We start from the raw sequence: 6,214 nt of genomic DNA on the forward strand, positions 1-6,214 counted from the left end.
TGTTCATCCCAGCACTTGGTTGCACTTTCCTCTGAACCTCCTCACAGCTTGCTCATAAAGCACCAAGGAGACTGACTGCTTTCCTGGGTGTCTGCTTTCCAAGTGTGGAGGAGAATGACCAGCCTGAGTCACAGCCAGCCAGGGCAATGGTGGAGAAGGCTGTGAAGGTAGTGAGGAAAATGGAAGAAAGCTGTAGAGCTGGTACCAGGCTTGAAACAGACCTAGGAAACAAGGTCTCCTGCCTGGATGAGAGGGATTTCCTCAAGACAGGTCAGTGTTATGTATTAACTCCAGCCCAGCGGGAGCTCAGTGACTGCCCCAAGAGTGAATAGTTGTCAGCCTTCCCACTCCATTGCCATTTGTTTGTATGGGACTGACAAGTCTTAGAGGTGAATGACAGTCATAACAAATCCTAGTGCATAAAGAGATTAACTCAACTGTGAGCATACTGGTTCAGTTTATTGCCTGAGCAGATCAAACCATTTAAGATTAAGGTCTTTAGTATGGCTAATTACAAGCAATCCATCATCAGGACAAGCTGCCTTCACTCTTGCCCAGTGACATCTACAAGCCTCTACAGTTTCCTTGCCTCTTAGACCACTTTCAGAGGCTCATCTTTGTTGTGAGTGTCACTGCCTACACTTCTTTCTCATGGAAAATGACTGGAGGTGATGGCTGACTATTCTATGTTCAGGAAAAAGAGGTAGCTTGGTCTTCTGCTACACAAACTGATTTTTTTCTGGATTCTGCAATTCCCACAAATGAAAAGGGGCACGTATCTCATGTATCACTATGAGCTTCAGATGGAAAAGTCTCAAACTTGTATTTGATTTCACTGATGGTACAATGACTTTCAATCTAATCTTCCTACATATCCTCTGCATACTATGGCTGAAGGAGATGTAACAACTTCCCAGAACCTGTGCTGAAGAACTGAGGGATAAGGTAGAAAGGGTTCATCACACAATGTAGGGGGAGAGAAGAGGTAGAAAAGTAAAACCAGAAGCCCTCACCGATGAGAGAAAAGGGACACGAGAAGGTATACGTACCACTTGAGAAAAGGATAGGGTAGTTCCAGATGGGTTAACCCCACTATCAGTGTGACAGAAGTTAAGTGGTCCCTTTGCAGAAAAGTCTGTCTCAGTCGAGGTGCTGCATCATCTCCAGGCATTCAGTCACAGCTCTGCAGCATATAAGGCCTGTAAAGCGACAATTCCTCTTCCACGCAATCCCTCTCATAGGCAGTGTCCTGCCTTCTTTGGCCTGGGGAGAGAAAACTAACATGGCAGTTGGGGCAGAAATGGCACTGGCAAAAGAGCCTTTTCTATGTGTGTGGGGAAAATGAGTGGCGCCATGAGGGGTGACAGGAGAGAGCCGCTCTCAAGGAGACAGTTGCTGTCTGGGCCCACGGGGCGATGGCCCCAGATGCAGCCATGGAAGCAAGACTCTGCCAGGGCTGGATGCAGATGGTGGATGATCTGGGGACAAAAAGAGTGTAAACTCACAGGTTCAACCTGTGTTCACCCTACTCAGTTCACCAGAACATCCAGTCTTGTTAGTAAAGCAGATTTGGACTTAATGATAGGCAACTGGGACAATTAAGTATTTCAGTTCAACTATTTCCTCAAAAATGTTCTCCTCATAAATTACTGGCTGAAAGGAGAGAAAATGCTTTGGGCAAGCCAGACACAGACTTAGTCTTAGACAGTCTGTGAAAGAGTTGAGAACAACTGGGGCACTAGTTCTCCTGTCTGCTCCCATAAAATGTTTTTATTTGTCTGGTTACTGCTGGTCATTCAGGTTCTGGGAACTAACTGGCCATTGCATGGAAGAGAAAAGAAAAGGAAAAGAAAAAAATTGTTTAAAAGAGGTAGTACTGCTCTGCTGGTGATGTGTCCCTGAACACAGATTTCCCTTTCCCTCTTACCTGCCCTGTCAATTTTTGGCCCCCTTGGTGTTGCTCCATCTCTCCAGTATGGTCATCTCTACAGACAGAAACCTGTGTTTAATGGCAGCTTCTGGCTGCTGCTGAAGGCAGGATTTCTCTCTGATATCCACCTAAGGCTCTGAAGGGCATCACTTCTGCGCAACGGGACTTTGTCGCCTGCGCTGAACCCTCACAGTCCCTGCAGCCAGATTTTTGTACTTCCTCAGGTTGTAGAAAATCTGGAAAAGACCTAGTCAGTTATCAACATAGTGGGTCCCTTGAGACATGCTGGAACATCAGGCAGAAAGACTATTTCCAGGTCTCCAGAGGCATTAATTTCACCTACAGATGGGAGTCTCATATCGGGAGCAGTGATCCCATACAAGACACCAGAATCATCACCATTAGTGGGGCTTTAACTCTGGAGTTTTCAAGGAGGAACTCATTTGTCAGGGCCATTGGGCCACTAATAGGCTTTAATAGCCATGATCAGCCTCAGCTGAGGTCTCCCCACACCCTCTGCTCATGGGCCCAGGAGCCTCATTTCAGCTCAGCACAGGGCTATCGGTCCCTGACTAGCTCCAGCTGCATTACAGCCATATCTGTGTCTGGTTGGGGTCCCTAGTGATCCAGGTACTGTTGTAGACTTTGCTTCTTGCTGTAGACTTGCTTCTTGAGTCTGTGTATGCATTGACTGGTCATTTTTGTTTCTTTTATTTTAGCTACTTCCATTAAGTGAAATATACTGCCATTTTCATGCCTGTTTTGATACTTGGACTCTTGTGCCTCTTGGATGGTGATTGTCAGAGCAGACAATGTTTTCACCTTAGGACAAAACCTTGTCACTCCAGTTCCACAAAGAGGTAAGTTTTGGGTAGTGGTGAATTGCCAAATCCAGAACAAAGATGTGAAAATATTGAAGTTTCTTCCAAAAAATTCTGAGTGGATGTGGAACGACTTTTGAATCTGTGAAGTGTGGAGAGTAGCAGTATGTGTTTTTGTAGCAGGAGGCCTATTTAGCTAGAGTATTAGCTGGGTTGAGAACAACATGACTTACATTGCAAAGAAAAGGATGCTTTGTCATAAGCACAACAGTGAGTAGAAAAAGATCCCAGATACTTTGGCTCAAAGAACATTTCAAACTGATGAAGAAATGAAGGCACAGACATGCATTTAAGAATTGTTTTCTTTGTGTTCACCTGTATTTTTCTTATTGTCCCAGTTTTAGCTGGGATAGAGTTAATTTTCTTTCTAGTAGCTGGCGTAGTGTTATGTTTTGGATTTAGTATGAGAAGAATGTTGATCATAACAGTGATGTTTTCAGTTGTTGCTAAGCAGTGTTTAGACCAAGTCAAGGATTTTTCAGCTTCTTGTGCCCAGCCAGCGAGAAGGCTGGAGGGGCAAAACAATTTGGGAGGGGACACAGCCAGGGCAGCTGACCCAAACTGGCCAGAGGGGTATTCCATACCATGTGATGTCATGCCCAGTATATAAACTGGGGGGGATTGCTGCTTGGGAACTAACTGGGCATCGGTCAGTGTGTGGTGAGCAATTGCATTGTGCATCACTTGTTTTGTATATTCCAGTTCTTTTATTATTATTGGCATTTTATTGTTGTTGTTATTACCATTATTAGTTTCTTCCTTTCTGTCCTATTAAACTGTTCTTATCTCAGCCCACGAGTTTTACTTTTTTTTTCTGATTCTTTCCCTCATCCCTTTGGGTGGGGGGAGAGTGAGTGACCAGCTGTGTGGTGCTTAGTTGCTGGCTGGGGTTAAACTGTGACACTTATGCTAGCAAAGGATAGTTGTCTGTCAGCCTAAGTAGTGTCTGCATACCTTTCATGTGTTCATGAATAACTGCATTATAAATCTGAAGTGGCCAAGTGCAGGCATGTCAATGTGAGGTAGTCTCACCATTTCAAAGTTGAATATGATCACCATCCTGTAAATCTAAGCAGTCTTGGTATAATTTTTGTTCAGATTCAGAATGTTCTAGATTCAGAGACCTGAAATGGCTCCAAATACTCTGGTACAAAAGCAGAAACAGCTTCTCCCTTGGAGAGGGCCAGGGTAACATTCAGAAGATGGTTCTTGATATGTTTATGGGAGGGGTTGTATGAATCTCTTTTAGTGAATTCAGTGATCCAGACCCTTATGGTGCTGCATTTAGTTCTCTTGACTCGAGATGTGCGCAGGGCACGCAGGAATTGCAACCCATCCTTCAAAATCCAAGCAGTATTACTGGTTTGTTAAGGTGATTAGTGTGGATTTTTGTCTCAAACAGCTCTCATCAAGTGTCTTTCTGAGCTCTATAAGCTCTAATGCTTATTATGTGATCACATCTTAGTTCTGGCAGAAGTTAGTGTCTGTAGCAGAGAGATGAGAAAACTGTGCTAAAGAGAAAGGAAGTGACCTACTTAGAGTTGTAGAGGAGGAGTGTGAGAGGAGTGGGAAACCCAGCGTAAGTCAGGAGCCTGGTCTCCTTCGTTTGACTCATAGGCAATGCTTCCTCCAGAACAAAGATAGCTTCTAGACTCTGCAACCTAGACCCTGTTCTGATCCTAACTTCCCCATTCCCTTCTCCCCAGGGGCTGTATTAAGGATAGAGTGTGAGAGCTGCACTTTCCCTAGCTGCCATTTTGTGGTGAGGAACAAATGAGCATCGGTTGGCTGACTCCTGATGCTCATTGGTATGCTAGGAGGGAAATCTGGCATGCTGCAAGGAGCACTTTCTGTAGTCTGTAGAGAACTGGGATGAGGAAGGGGTGAACAAAGTGCCTAGAGGGCACTAGGATCCAGGGAAGAGAGCCCTCCCAAGTGCTAGTTAGCTCTGACAGGGCCTTGCTTGTACTGGATTATCCTTCCTACTTTGTTTCTCTGTAGCTCTTTCTCACTGTGTACAAGGCTGGGTGTGTTTCAGAGACTGGAGGTTCTTACTCTATTTTCCATGTGCCTCCAAGGCTGAAAGAAGGCTTTCATTTGTTGTACTATAATGATGAAAAATCTATCAGAGAAAAGAGACATAGTTAAATTAAAGCTGCTTGATCAGTCAGAGGCTAAGTTCTTGAGTATTGCCTCTCCTTGGAAACTGGCCTCTGAGGAAGAGGAGCTGTATGTTGCCAGCTCAGTTCAAAGTTCACATATCAAATACTTGCAACAGTGTCCTCTCTGAGTTTTTCATTCAGTATTATTAATTGGTATTATTTAGCAACTATTTTGGAAGCAGTAAAAACTCCTCAAATTTCTTATCTGCTTGTACACTGTTAATGGGGACATAGTAACAAAATTAACCAAATAAATGGCTCTGAATTACATGGCCTCTAATCCTCTCAGCATTTAAGAATTTCTGCACAGATTGGCTGCTGTGTAATGATGACTGTAGCTACAGGGTGGAGGCTGTACTTGAATGGTATTTGATCATTTGCTGTTAGTGTTCTAGCTTTTGCCTCCACACAAAAAAGCTCCTAGACTTGTTGCCTAGAGTAAGGGAGAAACCAAAAGCAATTGATTCCAAGGAACACAAGAATTCTAGGTAGGGAACTCTTTAATATCTTAAACTAGTGCTTTCTGTGAGTAGAACTCAACCAGCAATAAAACCACGATCTAAAGTCTCAAAGCTCTTACTCTCTTAAAATGGCAAAACATAATGTCCTTTTGCATAAGTGGATGAGTTCACCTGCTGTATAAGATCTTCAAGGACAGACCATGAGAAGGAGGTCTGCTACTGCAACCCACAGCTTTTTTCTCCCTGGCTTCCACCTCACCCATTTGATGAAAAATCTCTGTAAGATTGCTGCATTACTGCCACCTCTGTTCTTGAGGCTAATAGCTTGCCAGTTTAATGTGAAGTTACTGTTCTGTCCTTTCTCTTCTTTCTTTTGCCATGAAGGGTATCTGATTTGTGCCATACTACATCTCTTTCTTCCTTGTCCCCAATATTTCCTGCATTTTTGATCTGTCATGATAGGTTGCTTTTCAAAAATCAACTCCATCCTTGATTTCTTTTTTTTTTTTCTTTTTTAATTTTTTTGGGGGGGTAGGGTGGGATGGGGGTGGTAGATGAAATGAACAACCCAGTAAGTTAATATTAGCTGATCTCTCTCTGCCATACTTACCACTTCTGTAAATTTTTAGGCCAGGGGAGAGCACTCACTCTTTTTCTTTGGACCTCTTGTACACCATTATCTTTTATGTTTCACCTAGTTAACCTTGTATTGAGACCTATAGCTTTGTGTTTTACTATATCCATCTTAAGAAACAAGACCAGTCTTAATTAAAAGATATC

Source organism: Harpia harpyja, chromosome 1 (assembly GCF_026419915.1).
Source record: "Harpia harpyja isolate bHarHar1 chromosome 1, bHarHar1 primary haplotype, whole genome shotgun sequence".
Classification (NCBI taxonomy): domain Eukaryota; kingdom Metazoa; phylum Chordata; class Aves; order Accipitriformes; family Accipitridae; genus Harpia; species Harpia harpyja.